At 37.8% G+C, this 21,658-nt stretch overlaps 1 protein-coding gene across 4 annotated transcripts in view; it reads left to right on the top strand.

Annotated features, from left to right (window-relative positions):
- Window positions 1–386: 386 nt before the first annotated feature.
- The window catches only part of LOC108103100 (low-density lipoprotein receptor-related protein 2), a 156,828-nt gene continuing 135,556 nt past the window's right edge, over window positions 387–21,658 (top strand). For 2 of the 4 annotated variants that reach the window (XM_041819388.1, XM_041819386.1), the window contains exon 1: window positions 387–584. The gene's annotated coding sequence lies outside the window, so the exon portion shown is untranslated. Of the gene's footprint in view, window positions 4,898–4,970; window positions 5,221–21,658 lie in introns of those variants that run through there. The other 2 variants (XM_041819387.1, XM_017208465.2) reach the window with 2 other exon arrangements.

The following is a 21,658-nucleotide window of genomic DNA, read 5'->3' as shown; positions in this document are numbered from 1 at the left end:
ATAATACTTTAAGGTAATCAAAAGTTGTTGGAATCCTTAACGGAATCTACTCTTGATTTGTAATTAATAAAAATTATTAAAAATATTTTTATATCATCTTTAAATATAACAAATTTTCCACTGAAATTATTAAATAATTCGCCGATATAAGCAATATCTAAAACTTTAAAAATAAATCTTAATTAAATAATATTTAATGTAATTTAATAATAAATTTTAAGAAGCCCCCCTCGCAAGTGGCGCCCCGCCCGTAACGGAGTCAACGGCTCCAACGCAACATGTTCGAAGGTTCGGCTGCTCGTAGGTTCGTCGGCCGGCAGGTTCGATGCCATCGGTTGGGGGCGCCTTGGATCCGCTGGCATCCGCTGGTCAGTCGCTCGCGGAGCGTCGTCGTGAACGGTCAGCCAGCGCGGCTAATAACTAACTATATAGTGACAGTGCGTTACTGACTCTGATCCGAACCCGAATCCGAAGCCAGAACAAATTAACAATAATCAGAGCCAGAGCCTCAGAACAAAACCAAAAGAAGTAGAAGGCCCCACCTTTATTTTTATTCCTGTTGAGTGTTTCGAGTTTTTTTTCGAGTGAGTGCGGCGGTAAATATTTCGACCACCTACCTTTTTTTTTTGCTGTGCCAAGAAAAACCTAAAAAAAAAAAGAGAAATATTATACAAAATGAAAAACAAATCAGTGAAAATTGATCAATTGCTAAATTTATGAAATAGAAAATATGGAAAAATCAAAGAAACGAAATTAAAATAACCAAAAAAACATAAAACAAAAAAAAAAACAAAGGGGCAAAGACAGAAAGAAAGCGCTTTTATTATTTTATTTAACGATTTTTCTTCTTGCAATTTTTATTTTGCACACTTTGTTGTTGGGTCAGTTGGCGGCTTTCGCCACTTTACGAGCAACTTCCTTTTTTGGCCAGTGAAAAACCAGTCTGGCCAAGAGACCAGAGACCTCTCCTCTTGTCCAAATGACGCGGTGGCGGTGGCGGTGTCGGTGTCGAGGGTCCAAACATTGCAAATGTAAACAAAACAGAGCAGCAAACACCGTATTTGTTTATGACTTGGCCAGGATAAAGCCAAGAGACTTCGACTTCAAGGGCTCAAAAAAAAAAAAAAAAAAAATGATTGGTCTGCCTGCCAAAGAGAGCGCAAGAGATTCTCAAGTGCGACTCAAAAAAGTCCCCCCCTCTATGCTGAACGCCCGGTGAAAGTTTCCCAGTCGCAACTTAGAACTCTCTTCATTTTCGGGTTTCTTTATTTTTTGCTTGATAAATGAGTCGCTGGCATAGCCCCCGGGGCGGTAAATCATCTCTGCTTGTGGCACTGACAATTTCACAAATTTATATATTTGCCACAACACCGACCGAAACACTCACAGACGAAAGTTTTCCACTTCCACAGCGAATTTGACTAGCTGGAAAAGTCCAGAGTAGACAAAGTGGGAAATTGTCCATACAATATAGGTGTAAAATATTGTTATTGGGCAAATCGGAAGTCCCAGGGTGATATTTCAAGTTTAGATATTCCAAAAAGTATCGGAATAACCCCAAGATTTAAGCTATAACTATTTCCGAAAAGCATTTGTTATTCATTCGTATGGAAAATCCACTGTGTGGCCTCTAAGAAAAACTTTTGTTGTGTGGAAGTTTGATTTTTTTTAGTTTGATTTTTAAAAGAAATCTTTGGTTTTATGGCTTGCACTTAAGTTTCTGGCTTTTTCTAGTGACTTTGGTTTTCTGTTATTATAAATTTGATTTTTGTAAAAAATAAAAGTGAAATTACTTAACTTAACAAGTCAAATGGTGATTTTATAGAAAGATTAAGTTGGAAATTTGTTTATGAACATCCTTTAAGCCTCCATCCTTTATTTAACATTCCAGAAAATATCTTAAAATCTCTTAAAAGTTTCTAAAATATTCAAAGCCAAACTGAAGTTGCCATTTTAATGCCTTAAAAAAAGTGCAAAATCTCAACGAACAAAGATATTTTCTTATAATTTGTTTACTTGGCCATATGATATATCAGATATATACATAACGTTAGCTATATCCCATCCAGGGGAGTCACCAAGGGGAGCTTCCATTTTTTGTTATTGTTTTTTTTTCAACTGGAGAATTCTCGATGTGGGCTCTCGGTTTTTTCTCCGCTTTTCGCTGACGCCGCAACTGCCGTCGAATGGCAATCTGGAATATGCCAGGCAGATCCAATTGCATGCCACATATGCAGATGTAATGGGAGAGTCGGCTGCCACCCGCTTCTACCGCCTGTCCCCACTGGAAATAGGACCCCCCCTTTAGAGACCAACAACCGCCCCGCTACCGCTAACTGTACCGCTCGCTGATCTGCTTGCCTCATTGCCGGTTAGAAAGCCAATGGAACGAGTTTCGTTGAGTGTGCAACTAATTTTCTAAATTGTTGTCGCTGCTGATCGTTGAGCGTGGCAAAAAAACAAAAAAAAACTAAACTAAAAAAAACAAAACTAAAAAATATATAAAAAAAACAACACATATTATTTATGCCTCACCTGTCACCGAAATTGTTCATCAGTTTGTTGGCATTTCTTGGTAGACGTCTAGAAAAACGTTTTTATCAATGACTTTTCAATCAGATTGGTTCTAAATATATATCTTTATGGTATATATAAACACGTTATGATCTTACTTAAAAGTGATTTCATTTTGCCTGAACGTGTTTTTATTGATAATTTTATGAAGTGATTCATAAGCTAGTTAAATGAAGTTTTTAAAATATTCATAAAATATTTATGCGGGGTGATAGGTTGGTGGATTGTAAAAGATTGCTTAACTTTCTCAGATGATGAGCTATATAGCCGAAGAGAGAGAGAGAGAGAGAGATTGGAGTTATAGGTAATAGAAATATCAAAGTTTTAAAAGGAGATAATGATAATGGATCAAAGATTTCCTAAACATAAATCTGTTATATTCCAACTTTTAGAAATATATAAGACCAGCAGAGAGTGGGTGATACTAACGAGACTTATGATAGGTTTGATCCCACTCATTCATCATTGCGAAGATCGAACTGTCATTTCCAGCGATTGATTGATTGAATTTTAATAAAAATCTTTGATTTCTGATTTATTTTATTCCTGTTTTTTTTGTTTTTTTTTTGATCGGCTTTTTCTTCTTGGTAGTGCGTCGTCATCATTTAATGGTGTGGCAAGAAGAAGCATTACCAGAACCCATAGAAGACGTTCAAGAAGAAGAAAACAGGCAGAGAGAGAGAGAGAGAGAGCGATAAAGAGAGAGGAGTTAATGGATTAGGAAGCGAGCACAAAGAAGAAGTAGAATCGAATCTCGGCTACTTGCGACACTCGCCCTCTCCCTCCCACTCCCACCTGAAGAAGGTGGCCCAGAAAGAGAGCGAGAGGGGCTAGCTAGAGAGACAGCAAGAGAGAGAGAGAGAGAGAGAGAGAGAGGAATTTGATGGCCAAAGGAAAGGTGAAAAGAGGCAACTTGGCTTAGACGATGATGATGACTGTTTCTTATATGTATGTGTGTGGACAAACAGGTATCACACACACACAGACACACTCACACCTGTGTGGAATAACTAAGCAGCGACCCGATTTTCAACAGAGAAAGAGAGAGAGAGAGACGAAGAGAGAGAGAAGAAACAGAGCCAAGAATCCATGCCATGCGCTTACAAATCTATAACAAATCTACCACGATTCTACAAGCCAAAAGAGATTTATAATAGAGATCATTTGTATTGGAATTATCTGAATTTTTCTAGTTCTCAAAAGTTGGAAGATGAAAAGCAGATAGTTTTGGCTATGGTCCTTTCTTATTTACAACTTTTATAAAGATGTAAAGTTCTTCTGTTTAAATTCTTAGCATAAAGTTAGAAACACAAACTGTGGGGACACGTGTTAGATGGGAAATTAATGTTCTAACAATAAGTTTATAGGATTTTTACTATTCAACTTAAACATTTTTAAGCCCTTTCCCTTCTGGCATCCCAAACATTATCCATCAGTTTAAAGATTAAAAACATTTGGAAATTCTTCATGGAATAACCAAGCATTTTCTAACTTCTAGACTTTAAATATTAAAAGATAAATCTTTTCAAAACTCAGCTACTATTGCCACTGGCTCAGACTTACTTGGCATTCTGATTACGTTTACACTTTGTAGTGGTTAAAAGTGCTTCCAGAATGCTTTTCGATCCTCCTAATTAGTTCTTTAAATGCTGATTGATGGAACTCTATTCTTTGGCTAGCCAACTGATATATATATAACTTTATATATAGCCCAGCTATATAGGCCGAAAATCGGTATGCAAAAACAAGAACAAGTGGTCTTCATATGTAAAACTGTTCTCATTAAGTTCTCGACAGATCATAATGATGTTTAGCCCCCACCCGCTCTCATGTTAGCTCTATCTCTTTCATACTTGTGTGTATGAAATAAGATTTTATTTTTTTTGTGATTTTGCCGGTTGCCACACCTGAAATTCAACTCTCTCTCTCTCGCTTGCGCCAACAGCAGCAGCAGCAAGAACAAGAACGTCTAAAACGAAAGACTTAAACGACATACGTGTCTCGGGCTGACGTCGTCGTCGCCGCTCGCTCGCTTGCCTGCTCTGCCTCTCTCTCTCTCTCTGTCTTTTACTCCTCCGCTACCTCTCTCTCGCTCACCGATTTCTGTGTTTTTTCTCAGTTTTTCAGTTGGTTTCCAAAGGCGCGCCGTCGCAGTTCGAAAAACGCGGCTCTCGCCAGCGAAAAGAAAACAACAACAAAAGAAATCGAATTAAAAAATTTATTAATTTTATTAAGAAAAATCGCTTAGAAAGAGTTTAGAACGCGCGCGTTGAGAGGAAAACTAACGAGAAAAATTAGAAATTTTTTTTTAAGTGCTAACAAAGTTTGTGTTTTGTTTTCATTTATTTTCTGTTTTCTGTTTTTGTGTTTGCCCTTTTGCCTGTTTCGTTTTCGGTTTCTGTTTTGGTTCTGTTTTTCCCATATTTTCTTCACATTTTACCTGTTGTTTTGGGCCTGCAAGGAGCAACAACAACAACAACAACAACAAAACGGATCTATTAAGAATGAAAATTAAAGAAAAGTGCCAGCACAAGGATTCTCGCTCTCCCTCGCACTCTGTGGCTCAATAGCTCTCGCCCGCTCTCTCTCTCTCTCTCTGTGTGTGTCTTACACTCTGGATTACGCTCTTCATTTTGGCAGCGACAGGTAAGCAAAAACAATAACAACCAGAAAATCAAAAGAAAAAACAATTTTCTTGTAATTTTAATTGGAAAACGTGTTACGTTGTGAGAAACCATGGTGGAAAATCTCTTGGAAAATGTTAAGCAAACGAAGACATGTGAACTGCAAGAAGTAGAAGCTGCTGCGCTTGCCGGTCGAGCGGTAAATTAAGCAGCACCTCCCCCAACCAACCACAACTAACCGCCCCTCCCTCTGGCTTTATTATCTAGTACGTTATGGTATTTGATGTGCCATCTGTAAATCAGGTTCTAAAGGCTTTAAGTCATCTAGTTTTGGTAGTTGTCAGTGTTAATTGGTATTAACTAACTTATTAACTTTATAATCAAAGGAAAATTCAAAGTTTTTAGCAACTTTTTCTAACGTTCTTTCACCTCTTCTAACTCAGTTTTCTTAGAAGAATCTTAAGAATCCATACAACCATCACTCACTTTCTTTTTTTTTTAGATAAATCTTAAAAATTCTTAGTTTCTTACTTTCTTTAATTATAATTAGTATTTCCGCTTATTAATTTAACTTAAAAAAAAGGTATCTTCAACTTGCCTTTCTCAGACTCTTTCCAATTTGCGGTTGCCTTCTTGTTTGTTTTTGTTCTTCTCGCAACTTTAGTGGCATTCCCTTAACGCTCATCAACTCGTTTGTTGTTGGCCTGCATTTTCTTCGCTTTTCAGTTTTAGCCCCCAACCCCTTAGGGGGTTTCCACCCTACAATCCTCCGGCCACCCATACCCTTCAACCGCCCCAGGAGCTGGGTGATTTTCCCCTTTCGTTATGTCTCATTGCCTTTGCTTGTTCTGCCCATCCCATTTCCGATGGCAATGCATTTGCTGGTAGCAAATCTTAGAACATTTTTTAGGGGGAAGCCAGCATCTTGCTGTCCTTCTTTGACATCTTTCTTCTCTTTCAAACTCCGTGTGTGTGTGTGTGAAATGTTTTTGTTGTTTGTTTGTTGCCGCTGATTAAATTGTTTGAGAACTTTCGTTTATAATTTGATGCCCGCTTTCACCCTCTGCTTGAAAACTCGCTACCCACACGGCGACTCAGCGACTCGGGGACTTTCGCCCGGAAAACTCTAAACGCACCGCCCACCGCCCACTATCCAACGTATTTAGTTTCGTTTCTGTGTGCAATTAGGCAGCATTTATCTCGTTTAAATTTGCGGCAGTTTACGAAGCTCAGCGGGTCCCGCTTATCACGAAAACCCAAAACAAAGCACAAAAGATACATGAAAGGAGTACACAAAGAGAAAAAAGGTGTGATTTGAACTTACTGATTTCTGTATACCAAGAAAATGCTTTCTTCAAACTTTTCTTTCAAACTTTTAAGAAATACTTTCGGTTTTTGCTCAGTGCAGGGGCGGCTGTTGACTGATGAATGCCGGGCTAAATTTAACTTAGAACTTTTCGGAGTCTCTGGAAAACTCAGATCTGAGAAGGAGATGTGTGTGTGTGTGTGTGCGAGGTGGAAAAGATTAAGAAAGATGAAGGAGAACCGAACGACTTTTTAACAACGGACGTGGCCATAATGTTCAAGCGGGAAAAACTTGAAAAGAAAATGAATGAAAGCCCAAAGTCTTAGGCAGGGGAATGGAATTTAAAATTTTGTTTAATATTTACTATCAGGGCATGGCCTTAGATTCGCACAGTTGGTAATTACCCTTTGCCGGCAGCCCCTAGAGAGAGAGATCCAATTCCAACATTCTTATAACGAACTAATCCTCAAAAACTAGACAGCTCATCCTGTGAAGCACCCAAGCAACCATCTACCAATATATATATACAGAACGGATCTCCATAACAGACCTACTTACTCAATTGTTTCTCGCTCACTTCACATGCCACCCCCCCGCCCCCCCCTTCATGGGTTCTAGGAAAATGCCAGGAAGAAGCACCTTCGAAGGAGGAGGCTCAGGCACCAGGCTCCTCGATTCTAATGCATTTCCAAACCCTGATGGCAATCGAAATCCTGCTGCTGCTGCTGCAGTGGCAGAAGCAGAAGCAGAAGGAGCTGCAGCGCCAGGAGCATCATCATCATCGTCTCCTCTTGTTGTTTCGTGTGGCATGTCATCATTAGGATGTCGCACTGTGCACTATAAACTCGGCTAATACCCTGTGGCAAGTGAAAGAGGGGCATATTAGAAGGTGTTTCATTGTCTAGAAGTTACTTCAAACTTTTTCTTAGATTTTTTAACATTTTAAGTCATTAATTTGAAATCTAAAAATGTGAAATAATATTAAACATTCACCTTTTAAGTTGAATTCCCAAAGTAATGAGTATTTTTTTTGTGACAAAATTCACCCTTAAGGCTAGCTACTTGTTGTATTTTGGTCCTACGAGTTGGATAACCCTGACCCCTGACCCCCTTGACTACTGGTGTGCTGCTCTTCTGTTTCTGCGGCGGCTCTAATGCATTTTTCATGCATACATTTAGCAAACGTTCGCCAATCAGACGATGCCGCTACTTGAAGCCTGTCTGTCTCTTTCGACCCCCTTCGATACCGCTTCCCTGTACCCTTCTACCCCTTCTACCCCTTCTACCCCTTCTACCCCTTCTACCCACCCTTCTACCTCCCCTTCACCCATTTTGGCAGCCCACCTGTCTTTTTGTCCGTCCGGAACTCAACTCGACTGCAGTTTTTTGGTATTTGTCATGTTGACAAATTGCAATGCCAACCAACATATGTGGAACTATTCGAGGTAACCCAAGGATATACAAGGGGGTGGGGGGTGGGTGTGGATGTAGAAGTGGGAGGTGGTGTTACCGATTGAGGGGCTGCCGCTCACAAGTCCCAAATCCATATGCAAATGCCATTGACAGGTGGGCAGGCGCAGGTAATCTGCATGACAATCTTTTTTTTTTTTTCTTTTTTTTTTTTAGTCCTGTTTGGCTAAATGCACCGAGAGAAATCCGATAGGTAATTGGCTTAAAGTGTTTGATTAAATTACTTAATTGATAAGATTAAATTAGAAATTGCCATTGATTGGCACTGGCACTGGGTAATGGCTTTGTTTTCAAACAGAAAGAGAGAGTGAGTTGTCTTGAAAAACTTTCCAAGTTTGCAAGTTTCTTTGGCTGATTATTATTTTTTATATTAATATTAACTTTAATATGCTTTACTAACTAGTTTTCCTTTAAGTGCACTTTAGACCTAAAACAAAATTAAACCTTCATTGGGCATAGAAATGCAGCGATTCGCAACCCATTCAAATTCGATTGGGCTGTGGAATTTTTGCCGTTTAGTACATCGGATTGCTCTTGAACAATTGCATTTTAATTGCAGTTACAATTGCAGGCACTTTCCACGCCACGAATATCGCTCGACGTTTCAGTCAACGTTTCGGGGCCCAAAATGCTAATCAAGTTTTGGCCGCTTTCCGCTTCCGTTGCTGATTTCCATCGGTTAATCAATGGTGCCTCCCTCACCTCCCCCCCACCCAAAACGCATCGTTTCAATTTCAGTTTTTAGTTTAGTTTCACTTTACCAGAGAACGTGCTGATTTTTGTGTTTTGCAATTATCGGCGATATGTTTCGTGTCTTATTTTTATTTATATTTACAATTTACGATTTACGTTTCACGGGTATCTTGTGGTTTTTCGCCTAAGGCCTTGAATTTGATGAGATCATCGAATAGCCCAGGCCAGGCCATATCGAAAAATAAACAAAGAGAGAGAGATCTTGTTTGTTTTTCCAAGGAAACAGGAGAGTTCCTACTCCTCTGTTTTGGGCGGTAGGGTAGGAAAACTAAATAAGCAAACTGAAATTCTGAAAAACAAATCACCGAAACGTGAGCGACATTTTCGAGCAGACATCGGAGATAAAGCGAGAAAGCCCCCCTTGGAAGTAAATATGAGGAAGTGGGCAAAAGATTGCCAAGATTAATGGGAAACATTTGTAATTGAAAGGTACAAGGTATTTGCTTTCAATTTTCTGACCTCGAACTTGGCTAACTTTGCTTTTGGTTAAAACCGAAAAATTTGATTTATTTCCAAAAGGTTTTCTAAGCTTTTGCAATGGTTTTTTGTACTCTTTTGTGGCCATGAAATGTCTGAAAACCAAAAAAAGATCATTAATAAGAATGCTAAAAATCTGATATCTGCCTTTAGTTTGGGTTTGCAATTTGATAAGAAAAAGGTTTAAGTTGCTTCTTAAGACTATTTATTATCATTCTTGTTAATAGTTCAATAAGTAAACAATCTGAAACAAAGTCCGATTCATTCGACGTCTTTCAGCACTTTGGACAACCGATTCGAATGAGTCCCAGTCTAAGTTAATTTATATTCCCCACAAAGCCAGTTCCGTTTGAATAACAATATTTAGTTTGACCGCAGGGGCAGCAGATAATTACGTTTTTATATTGTTTATTTTTTCTTATTAATTAACAACTGCAGTCGGTGTGTTGATGCTGAGAGATGCTCACGTGAAGCATCCGTTGGATTGTTTTCCAGGAATACTCCATTCTAAACAGACAATTTATTTGCTAATTATTTAAGGCCACAATTTGCAAATAATGTCGATACAATCGAACAGCATACATATATGTATATATCTTTCGATATATATATAGATGGATGTTCGAGTAGAAATTCCCCCGAGCCCAGAATTATTCCAGTTTTCCCCTCTGCGCCTCTACCATTTCAGTGCGATTTAGCGGGGTGCCCAGGTTCCACAAAACAGGTCTCGAGGCTTCAAAGTAAAGTATATATATAGTATATCTATATATATATAAAGTTGAGAGAAAAAAAGCAAGCACTACAGCAAACTTAATTAGAAACAACACCAACGACAGCGGCGGGGCAAATAAAAATTAGAAATCTTGAAATGTTGCTAAAGTTGCCGAGCATCTGTAGTGGATACGTGGCTCTGGGCCGTTCGTCTGTTGTTTGTTGTTATTCTTATTTCTTATTTCTGATTCTCTTGCAAAAATACAAAAAAAAACAACAACAAAGTTTATAACAAAAAAAAAAGAAGGCAGCTCGGCTTCGGGCCAAGTCATGTGAATGGCTTATGCTAATTTTTTATTTCATTTCTTCGCTGTGACTTTAATTGTTGGCGGCCTGCGAAGATGGTCCGAATACTTCTAATGGAAACGATAATTATTTCAGCCGATCAGCACCAGAACTGGGCACGCCAAAGTCAAGTTCTTCCCTGAGATCAATAGATTGTATTGTTTTCGAACAAAGTCAATAATGATATCATTATCACAGGCTTTGACTTTGCTTTTGAGTTCTCAAAAGATGACTAATGTCCAGCGGTTAGCTGAGAGATTTCAGTAGCACTTTGAAAGTCAACCTGTGTTCGATCAATAGACTCGATTTAGTGAGTGTCTTAAATGCCAGATCAGATGGCCTGTCATTAGTTTCTCAATAGCATTCAATGGCATTGTTGCGGGGTTGATACGAGTATCATCTGTCAGTTAAATCCAGCTCATGGGAAGTCTTAAGTCAATATGGTTGATAGTGTCTCTTTGTAATAGTTACTTATTTTAAGCAAAATATTTAAAATTTTTAATCATTTTTAGTCTTTTTGACTTGTGATTAGTAATGAAAGCGATGGCTTCTCTAGGCTGTGCAAGAATTAATCTCATTTTTCTAGCTTTTATAGTTTCTGAGATCTCAGTCGCCATACGGACTGGCATACGGACTGCCATACGGACTGCCATACGGACAAAATTTTTACAATTTTTAATAATTTTACTCTTTTTGACTTGTGATTAGTAATGAAAGCGATGGCTTCTCTAGGCTGTGCCAGGGTTAATCCCATTTTTCTAGCTTTTATAGTTTCTGAGATCTCAGTCGCCATACGGACTGGCATACGGACTGCCATACGGACAAAATATTTACAATTTTTAATAATTTTACTCTTTCTGACTTATGATTGGTAATGTTAGCGATGGCTTCTCTGGGCTGGGCAAGGTTTAATCCCATTTTTCTAGCTTTTATAGTTTCTGAGATCTCAGTCGCCATACGGACTGGCATACGGACAAAATATTTACAGATTTTAATAATTTTACTTATTTTGACTTGTGATTTATAATGAAAGCGATGGCTTCTCTAGGCTGTGCCAGGGTTAATCCCATTTTTCTAGCTTTTGTAGTTTCTGAGATCTCACTGCCTAGACAGACTGGCATACGGACAGGGCTACTCATCTACTGATCTTGATTAAGAATATATATACTATGAATTATAAGATTTCTCCTAACTTGTATATACTTTCTATCAGAGCTATTTACTACTTAACTTCACTAGAAATGGGTGTAAAAATTAGTAAAAAACTAAGCAAAAATTATATAAAAAACAACCAGCTCTTGGAATCTTAAAACAAAATTATTAAAAACCAAACTTAAATTTAAATTTATAGCATAATTATGAATTTATTACATATCTAGAATGACTCGGTAAGTTTAACAAAGAATTCACAGCCATAAAAGCATCCTACAGAGTTGCATTTTCAACCTCAATGTTACACTTTCGATATTTTTATCGAAAATTCAGTTTGATATTTGTCCCCAACTAACTTTCCATTCGCTCTTCTGATCAGCACGAGCCAACTTTCCAGCGGAAGTTGATGCAATCGGACGCATTTGAATCGCGACCCCATAATCAATGGCGACAGTTGCATTGCCACCTGTTATCGGATATATCGAGGCAACTTTAACCCCACATCGGTATTAATTAGAGCCCTTGCCTTGTTAGCACATTTTCCATGTCACAAACTTTTCGGACCTGTAATTGAATATATTTTTCGGTTGGACGATGTACCATATATATATATATATATATTATCAAGGGGAGAAAGAGAGAGAGATAGAGAGACAATCTGAACTATGGTGGCCTGCCATTTGGATTTGAATTACTGTCCGATGGAATAATGAAACCGAGCAGGGAAGACGAGACTTGGGAACCTTTGCGCAAGTTAATGAATGAGCTGACATTTGGGTTCGGTCCGCATTTCAGTTCGCTTTCGGCTGAGAGCCATGGCAAAAGTTCAAATATTGGTTTGCATCGGTTTACACACAAATTAAAAGTACAAAAAAAAACACCAGAAAGTAACATGCCAAAACTGAGAGGGACAGAAATGTCGTAGCCGAAAAAGTTGAAGTTGGTTAACTAAAAGTTTCACCGTTTGCAATGCTTTTTCCAGGGTTGGCGAGGGGGTGGTGTGCCTAGAATTGCCCTTGCCATTAAAAACAAATGGTGGGTAAAATAGCCGAATATTACGTACCTGGTATTTATGCATTTTTTATGCAAGTTTAGTGAAGGGACACGTTTTCATGTCGAATAGTTAGGACGTGAGTTAATTCAAGTTGAAAATGCAAAGGGAAAGGGTTTTCAAAGGCAGTTATTTGGTGGAAAATTCCCATATTGTCAGCGGAAAAGTACATGATTTTTGTTAAGAAGAAAGATAGTGATGGATTTTATGTAAAGATCAGAAGAAATTGTAATCAAATATTAAACTTATCCTTGAAAATTAAAGAAAAAATCCAAAAAAATTTGAATAAAAAAAAGTTACTTTTAGCCACAAATCAAACATTATAAGACTTATTTGTCCAAAAGGCTAGTACACTTATTAGCCACATTTAGCCACTGTTTCGGGCACAATACGCCCCTGTACTCTGCTGCTGATGGGTACTCAAAACAGTACTAGGCAAAACTTATAGACATAATCACAACTGTGGCTGATACCCAAGCGCAGCAGCAACAATGGCAACAAATTTCTGTGTGTGTGTGCAACATCGAGGCGTAGAGCGAAGAGCCAACTAACCACAATGAACTTTGGCAAACTTGCTGGGGCGAAAAATCTAACTCCCCCCTCTACTCCCTCTCTCTGTCCTGTGAAAAAGCCAACCAAAATGTCAAAAGCCAGAAAAGCGAAGAAGCTGGAAAGCTGAAAGCCAGAAGCCTGCAGAAAAGCAACAACTGAAAGGAAGGCGGCGACCTTGCCCCGAGTGCCAAATAAAAGTCGATCATAAATATTTGCCTAAACAAGAAAGCCAGAGCCAGAGAATAAAGCAAACTTAAATTAGCCATCAGCTTCAGTTGGCCGTCGAGCTAAAAAATTTGTGTGCCATAAAATGTAAATAACGGTGGCCCAGGACCTACACCAGCTGCAGGACCTCCTCTCTTACTCTCTCTCTCTCTCTCTCTCTCTTAAAAATCAAAAAGAAAGCAAAAAGAAAGGAAGTTAAATGAAGATATTTGTTACAGTCAGTGCACCTTGAAATTGTTCTGCGGCAACTCCCCGAAAATTCAGCCAAACAAGCCCGAAGACGCCAGACTATATAGTATATATATATATATATATATATTTACTTGATCGGGTGTGGCAGACAACGAAGTCACCTGCGATAAGGTGAGCAGATTTATTGGCCCGACTCGCAATGGGGCAAAAAGCTGCTTTGAATTGAGTGTTGCAAGCAGCTTAACTTCGCTCTCCCTCTCTCTCTCTATCTCTATCTCGCTGTCTCTTTTTTTGGCAGTTATTTGTTGAGTGCTAGAAGGAACTTATTTTTGCATATCTGGGGATCAATCAATTTGCAGGTTTTGAGTTCTCTCGAGTATTAGCTGGGATTTATTGAAGGGTTCCTCGGAGTGGCAACAAAGTATCTTACGAATGGGAAACATGGGTTTAGGTTGTATTGAAAGGAAACAGGATTTTCACTTTAGGTTTTAGTTAAACTATGATTATGAAACTCTGATTTTAACGATGTCTTAAAATCAGGACTTTGACTAAGCAGATGTTAGTATTAAACTAAAGAGCAAACCTCCTTCCAAGAGAGAGATTTAAGCGAAAGATAAGCAGATTTTAACTTATAATTATTTTGCCATCTTTTAGATACAAATTTTAACTTTAAAATCGAAATAATTTTCAGGGCATTTCCTTAGTCGCATTGCTTAAGAAATTCTTGTTTTTGTTAGCTCATCTTGTGTATTATTCGAGCTTATTTTGCCCGCTACTCGGATATCTTTTATAGTCATATCCTGCTGTTTCTGCTTCTGTTCTGGTAACCCCGCTCCTGGATATCCCCAAAAAGGGAATGGGTATGGGAATGGGTATGGGGGTTGAGGCAATGGTGGTCGCCAAGAGTGGAGTGGAGTGCCAGAGACAGATTATCATCAGTGGGCAACTTTATTAGTGTCATTAGATGCAGTCAAAGCGCACGGCATGGAGCAGAAAATACTGGCCATGCGATGCCAGAAAACTCTACTTTATGTTCTCTTCAGAACGAGAAAGCCCAACCAACAACCCACCCCCCACACCAACACCAACACCACCGCTCTTGTCATTTTCTCTGCCGGTTTTCCTTCGTCTTCTGCTGGTCTTTTTCCCAGCCACGACTACTCCGTTTTGTGCTATTTTGTCTCCGTTGTTATTGCTGTTGTTGTTGCTGTTGTGAAACGACTAACTGCAAATTAGTAGCTACTTCTAGCAATTTATCTGAGCATTGTGTGGTGTGTATGGCATGATGGTGCTGCTTGCTACTTGCTACTTGCTACTTTGCTACATAGTATGAATAGTGCTGGTCAGGGCAGGGGGAGGAGATGGCCTTTTCCGAGGGTGGTGTGGGGGAGGCATAACAACCGTCAGATTGGAGTCTCATTATGAATACGCGTTCGCAGTTTGGACACTGATGGACAGGCGGGCATCTAGTAGAAACTGAGGGGAATCTAGGAGGCCACTCTACCATCATCAACGCAGTCATCATCCTCAGTCCCGGGTTGCCATCTTCCTTTGCTGCATCTGCAAATGTATCTGGCCGAAACCGAAAACTAGAAAACGTTTCAAATGCCAGGCCATGTGCAATGCCTCAAAGATGCACTGAGAGAAACTAAGAAGAGCTAAAGGATGTACTAATGGAAAAGAAAGAAATTGGGTTTTTGAAAGGGGAAACTCAAGGGGTTTGTTGGGGTTAGTATTGGAAAAATGTAGAAAATTTCATAATTAGAAGGAAATGAATTTGATTTTATGTTACTTTAAAGATACTTTCTATGCTAAATAGATAAGAGACATGTCTAGTAATGTTATCAATAAAAATATGAAATTTTATCCCAGAAAATTTATCAAAAGAAGTCTAAAAAAATCTTTTCAAAATTCTATTAACAGCAATACGGGTTTCGAGAACTTCGATTTGATTAATGCCGCATATATCTTAATGAAATCTGTGACATTTTCGAGTTGCAACTACTAGTTCCTCCCCCTTATTTTGCCACATGTAGTCGTCCCCACTCTTGGCATATCTGCATTTGAACATCTCCCTTCATCTGCACATCCATCTTGCCGCCGTGGTGTGCATGTGTTTCATAAATTTTGTATGCTCATTATTTTCGGCTATGAGATATGGCAAAAAAGGTGCGGGTCCCGGAGTCGAACCCTGTAGTGCCTCAGTACCGCCCCCTGTACCCCTATAATACCCCTAAGTACACCCACTAGTACTCATACTCATCCTGCTGCCCTGATCTCCCATTATTGTTCCAGCTCTCTCTCTCTCTCTCTCTGTTGTTGTTGTTGTTCTTGTTGTCTGGCATCCAAAAATTTTCAAGTGACTCAAAGTTTGCCATGTGTGTGTGTGTGTGTGCCTGAGTATCTGTGTGTGACTGTGTGTGTGTCTGTCTGGTGGCAACCTAATTTTTTGGTTTACGTTCAGTTTTAATGGGCTTGGGAGCCCGTCAACGTTACTCTCCCTTCGTTTTTGCTGTTTTTGGTGTTGTAGTTGTTGTTGTTGTTGTTTTTAATGTTGCTTTTATTGTTGTTGTTAGAGTTGTTGTTGTTGCTGGCAGCATCCTCATCAACAACAAACGTAGGTAGCTAAATTATAGCAACAACAAAAAAGCAAAGAAACGGAAAAAGATAGAGGAGTTAGCAGCGAGCTATGACACTGAGGGAAAATTTTAGTCACTAATAGTTATCAAGTTAAAATAGTTTAAAAAATATTAAAAATATATAAAAATAATAAATAATAATAATACGAACTTTGAGTAATAAATACATAATTTTATTTTGAATTTTTAAAAGAATTTTAAATATTTTATGATTTAAGTTCGATGCAGACTTCTTCAACGTTCTTAAAATTCCCAAAAACTTTTCCTAAATAAAATAAATTAAAATATTATAAAAAAAAATCTCACAATCACCATTTAAAAAACTGCAAATTTAACTTAAAATTTTCTTAATTTTTTTCTCTTTGTGGCTTATTTACCCCCTTATTTTTCTCAACTCTATCTCTTCATTTGCTAAAAAACAATTGTTTCTTGTTTATGGCCTAAAGGCAAACATTTTAGATTTGGCTCTCTTTTTTGTTGCCGGTTTTCGTTTCGGTTTCGCTTTGGTTTCCATTTTATTACCGCTTTTTTCTTTGTTTCTGCAAATGTTTTGTTTTTTTCTTTTTTTTCTTTAACCTGCACACGCAATAAAGGTAACTAAAATAGGGCATAAAGGAAAATGAAGTTTTCTTTTAAAAGTTAATTTCTTCTTAACTTATATTCGAATATAATAAGTATTTAATTTCTAGTGGCTAGTCTCTTAAGTTTAAGTCAAGTTTCTTCTGGTTTTATAGTTTTTTTTTTTAAAAACTTTATAACTGCAGGATTTCCTTTATTTTCCACTTGTTGGGCATAGTTTTATGATTTTATAAATTGGATTGCTCTTGCCGCTTTCAACTCAAGCTGTTGATGTTGCTCTTGTCCACATATGTTGCTGTTGTTAGTCGTCGTGTGTTGTTGCTGTTGCTGTTGTTGCTGCTGTTGCCTGTTGCTGTTGTTGCTGCTGTTGCCTGTTGCTGTTGTAAGTGTTGCTGGCGTTGTTACTGCTGCTAATTGCGTTTTTGCTGCTGCTGCTGCTGCTGCTTCTTTCTCCTTCCCACTGAGCTCCATATGGAGTTGAAACTTTTTGTGTTGCCTCCGGGCCAGTTTGGCTGCTCCTTCTGCTGCTGCCGCTGCTGCTGCTCGCATTAATAGTCAGTTAGTATGCACGGCAAACGCTCGCGGTCTCGCAAAAATAATAATACACAAAAATTTAGAATAAAGTGCCTGGCAAGCCAAAGTTGTTTTTTTTTTTATGATGTTTCAAATAGTTTTTAAACTTGTTTTTTATCCACTTTCCGAGGGGGAGGGGGTTCAAAATCAAATGCAATTAATTAATGAGCAGCTAGAAACAAAGCAAGTGGAAAATCAAACGGAAAATAAGTTATGTTTTGGGGATTAGTCGGAAAACTTTTCACATAAAAGCGATATGTTAGAAATTTTTTTGGGATGTGAAATATGGAAAATGTTTGCCTTGGCTGAGGCCCCCAAGTGACCACTCTTCCTCTCTCTCCCTCTCTCTCTCTCAATCTCTCTCTATCTTTGTTCTCTCTCTTCTCAACTCATTTGGCAGACACACACACACACTCACACACGGTCACTTACAAAACGATTTCCGTTTCCTGTGTTCATTAAACTGTCCGAAAAAAGAAAGCGTCGACCGCACGGATACATGAGCACCAGGCGGCAGATACCCAAAAACTTGGACACTTGGATACATAGATACTTAGATACGCTGGCCACAATTACAGATTCCCAAAAAATAAATACATATAAAATTAGGGAAAAAAGTAAGCGAGTCATAAAGAAGGAACGAAGCTTTAACAAATTACTTGTATTTTTGTGGGGCTATTAAAAAAAACTGAGTATCTTTGGAGATACTTATTGGTCATAAAGAGATACTCGTAATGGTGCAAAGATAGTTAATGTTTCTATAGAGATTAAGGCAATGTGATCTGCAATTTTTATGCTTAAAGCTCTTTACTTTGGTGACTAAGTTGTAGAGCTAAAAAATGTCAATAAATGTGACATAATTTAGATTTTGCTTAGAAGTAAATCTTTCTACGTTTAAAACAAAGTTAACATTTTTTAGTAGAACATTATGAGATATAGAAAAAGTTATATACCTGCTTTTTGCCTGGTCCATATGAAGGCTTAAATAATAATTATTTTTTAAGCTGTTTAAAAAGTCTAACTTATGGGTTATGAGACATTCCTAGCCTACAAATATGATATAAAATTGTTTAAGAAAAACCTAAAAAATTCAAATAAAATGAAAAACACTTTCCAAATACTAAAAGAAGTTAAACTATAGTTGCTTCTAAAGATATAAAAGTAAAATATTAAATCTATCTCAGACTTAGCATAAGATTTAGTCACAAAAATAAAACAAATTTCTAAACAGTAATAGAAAAAAAAGGCAAACTTTCCACCGCACAATCTCGAAGAGTATCTCCGGTTGTTGGGGGGGCCCATTTGAGCGTATCTGCATCTGAAGTGATTTGCTTGACGAGCTTTCATTACACAACCCGCTACTTCTGCCGGCCATCGAACATCTTTTCGCACATGTTTGGCTTGAAGAAATAGTCGCTGTTATTTTGTTGTTACCTATTTGGTTTTGGTTTTGGTTTTTCGTTTTGACTTTGGCTTTGTCGCTGTATTTGTTTGCCAGAGTCGCTAATGTATTCATAAGATATCGCAGAAAACAAACGTGGACACAGACACAGCTATAGATACAGATACATTAACAGATACAGATACTTGTCGCGGCAGCATTGTTGCTGTTTGTCTCGCCTGTTGCTTTGAAGCCAGCCCGATATCCGCTACTGTGGTAGTCCTCCCCTCCCGCCTCCCTCCCTGAAAACCCACCATCCCAAGTACTAGGTACTACCCACAACCCGTCCAATGCCCCCAACACCACCGTCCTTTCGGCCCGGCCAGAAAAGGGGGGCCACGCACACCGCAATGTGAATGACCCTTTTGTCGTCTTCGCATTCGCCTTCTCCGTCTCTTTCGCAGCGTGTTGGTTTTTCTTTTTTTTGGTTGTGCGGTTATTCCTACACAGATTTTCTAAGCTTCGCGCGTGTGTGTTTGGCCAGGGAAAATAATGGAAATGGAAAATAGCTGAAAATTACGAAGTGCGCCAGCCGTATGTAAACCGAAACCTCACATTAGCCCGCTAGGGGCGAAAAGTAAAGGGGAGGGGGAGGGGAAAAGCCCGGCTAACTGAGCAACAGGTAGGAAAATAGGAAAACAAAAACCAGAGAGAGCGTTTGAGGGTGATCTATTAAAATAATTATCGATGCAGTTGGCCTGCAATCATTTTCTATGGCTTCCCCATTTCGCATTTCGAAGAAAATCGTTATGTTCGCCTGGCAGTCCAGCACGGATAGGGGTTAAGGAGAGGTTAAGGGGGGGTTAAGGGGTGTTTAGAAGCCCCTAGGAAATTTACTGGAATTAAGTTTAGGCCCATGCACTCAAATCAGAAAGATTAAAGTTCATAAAGTGGCTGAAAGTGGATTAAAAGATTTCCGATGATCATAATCATGATATAGGGGTAAAATATTTGGTCCAATCAGGGTGAATTTTGGTATGTGGCATTATAAATATCTCAATAAGATATAGGAAAAGTTTCAGGATTTTTGATAGAAGTGTTTTAGATGTGGTTTTAGTTTTGAGGGGATTTTATGAGTCAAAAGCGCCTTTTTATATATATTACTAACAAGCCTCTCTAACTTTACTGAAACTATTTAATAGCTTAAGTTTAAAACTTAATCTTGTTAGGATTTCTTATGATATAGAACCAAGAAAACGTTTTTCTAAAGACCATGTGATTTCAAAGTGCACATGCACTCAAATCAGAAAGATTAAAGTTCATAAAGTGGATGAGTTTAGAATTTAAATGATTTTCAAAGATCATAATCATGATATAGGGGTAAAATATTTAGTCCAATCAGGGTGAATTTTGGTATGTGGCATTATAAATATCTTATAAAGATATAGGGAAAGTTTCAGGATTTTTGATAGAAGTGTTTTAGATGTGGTTTTAGTTTTGAGGGGATTTTATGAGTCAAAAGCGCCTTTTTACATATATTACTAACAAGCCTCTCTAACTTTACTGAAACTATTTAATAGCTTAAGTTTAAAACTTAATCTTGTTAGGATTTCTTATGATATAGAACCAAGAAAACGTTTTTCTAAAGACCATGTGATTTCAAAGTGCACATGCACTCAAATCAGAAAGATTAAAGTTCATAAAGTGGATGAGTTTAGAATTTAAATGATTTTCAAAGATCATAATCATGATATAGGGGTAAAATATTTAGTCCAATCAGGGTGAATTTTGGTAGGTGGCATTATAAATATCTTATAAAGATATAGGGAAAGTTTCAGGATTTTTGATAGAAGTGTTTTAGATGTGGTTTTAGTTTTGAGGGGATTTTATGAGTCAAAAGCGCCTTTTTACATATATTACTAACAAGCCTCTCTAACTTTACTGAAACTATTTAATAGCTTAAGTTTAAAACTTAATCTTGTTAGGATTTCTTATGATATAGAACCAAGAAAACGTTTTTCTAAAGACCATGTGATTTCAAAGTGCACATGCACTCAAATCAGAAAGATTAAAGTTCATAAAGTGGATGAGTTTAGAAGTTTAATGCTTTCCAATGATCATAATCATGATATAGGGGTAAAATATTTAGTCCAATCAGGGTGAATTTTGGTATGTGGCATTATAAATATCTTATTAAGATATAGGGAAAGTTTCAGGATTTTTGATAGAAGTGTTTTAGATGTGGGTTTAGTTTTAAGGGGATTTTATGAGTTAAAAGCTACTTTTTACCATATATTACTAACAAGCCTCTCTAACTTTACTGAAACTATTTAATAGGTCAAGTTTAAAACTTCATCTTGTTAGGATTTCTTAAGATATAGAACAAAGAAAACGTTTTTCTAAGGACCACGTGATATCCAAAAGCAAAGACTTGCGGAAAGACATGCAACTTCCAGGCTTTGTTTTCTTCAAGAACCCGCCGAAATGGGTTAAGCTTTGGGGCTAATTATATATACATTCCCATCGGAAGCGGGCCACGCCCCCCAACGCCCTGCTTCTTATCGGACCATTGGAAGTGGCAAAATGTACAAAAGACAAAGCAAATAACCGAACGTGACTGGAAATTATAAAATTAACACGAATATTGTTCATGTTTATTTCGGTTTTTGGTCATTTGCCGATGAATTTTATTCGAGGGACCCCACTCGGTCATATACAAAATTGCGATACATAAATGGTAAATGCAATGAGAGAGATAAATAAGTGGGTAAATATGCAAAGCCGACGACGGACAGGTAAAACCAAAGGAGAAATATAACTAAAAAAAAAAAATATAAAGAAATATTAAAAAAAAAACACACACAAATGAAAACAAAAAATCGTAAACAAACAAAAATGTTCTGCGATCATGTGACGATTTAACAAATTGCTTTTATTGCCTTAACTTTATGTTTGCTTTTGGTCAGCGAAATGCCCTGCCTTTCAGTTGGGTTTAATAATATTTAATATGAACTTTGTTTATTAACAAAATGCATATAAAAAATAATCACTTTT

This window comes from Drosophila eugracilis, unplaced genomic scaffold, assembly GCF_018153835.1.
Source record: "Drosophila eugracilis isolate 14026-0451.02 unplaced genomic scaffold, ASM1815383v1 contig_649, whole genome shotgun sequence".
NCBI classification, from domain to species: Eukaryota; Metazoa; Arthropoda; class Insecta; order Diptera; family Drosophilidae; genus Drosophila; species Drosophila eugracilis.
This window is presented reverse-complemented; position numbering and strand designations above follow the sequence as displayed.